The sequence below is a fragment of the Pristiophorus japonicus genome, chromosome 3 (assembly GCF_044704955.1).
Source record: "Pristiophorus japonicus isolate sPriJap1 chromosome 3, sPriJap1.hap1, whole genome shotgun sequence".
In the NCBI taxonomy this organism is placed as follows: Eukaryota; Metazoa; Chordata; class Chondrichthyes; family Pristiophoridae; genus Pristiophorus; species Pristiophorus japonicus.
Window position 1 is genome coordinate 192,836,418 of NC_091979.1, and position 1,081 is coordinate 192,837,498.

Below are 1,081 nucleotides of genomic sequence, written 5' to 3' on the forward strand. Positions count from 1 at the left end.
AGTGTATCCTTGGCATGAAGGAAGAGATATATAATCAACCTGCAGATGCTGGAATGGTCCGACAGGGGCAGGGGGTCTCAGTTGGGGCATTACCGTGATGGGTCCAGAATTATTTTTCTGGCTGACCACACAGCGGTCTATTACCAGGTGGGCATGTTTTTTAAATCCCCGACCCCACCAGCTTTTCTGGAACCATGCCGTCATCTGTTGTGAGGCCAAGTGTCCCCACGAGTGGATCTGTTGGGCTAAAAAAGGCATAAGCGCTTGTGGCGCGACTGGCTTGTCGGTAACTCTTTGTCTCCAGACACCCTCTTCGCATAGCTTAATTCCTGCCTCAATCCATGTCCATTTTTCCTCACGGGAGCACTCGCCTTGCATTGTTTGAAGGTCTCGTGTCAGAGTCCTGAGTGCTTTCAATCTGCAGATCTGTGTTGGTTCTTCTGAGGCGGCATCTTTAGCTGCCTGGTCGGCTAGGGCATTTCCCTGAGCTTCTGTGGTATTTTCCTTGGTATGGGCCTTACACTTCAGGATGGACACTTCCTGAGGTAATTGTATGGCCTCCAGTAAGTCTCTGACTTCTTTTCCATTTCGGATAGGTGTACCAGCAGCAGTGAGGAATCCTCTTTTCCGCCATAACAGACCAAAGTCGTGAGCGACTCCAAAAGCATAACGCGAATCTTTGTAGACATTAGTTGTCTGTCCTTCTGCTATTCGACATGCTTCTGACAGAGCCCGTAACTCGGCCTGTTGTGCTGATGTTCCTGAGGGTAAACATCCTTTTGCCACTACCTCATATAAGGTTGTAACTGCCCATCCTGCTTTTCTGGTACCATTGTCAACAAAGGAGGAACCATCTGTAAACAGGATGAGGTCTGGATTGTGCAGAGGCTCCTCTGCTGCTAAGGCTGCTTCTTCTGTTTCTTTTAAAATCTCCACGCAGTCATGCTCTTCACATTCTCCCCCATCTTGCTCCCTCGATTCTGACATCGGGAACATAGTTGCAGGATTAGCCGGGCTGGCTCGGACGATATGGAGATAGGAGCTTCCAAAACTGCTGTCCAGCGGGTCCATCTTGCTGCCG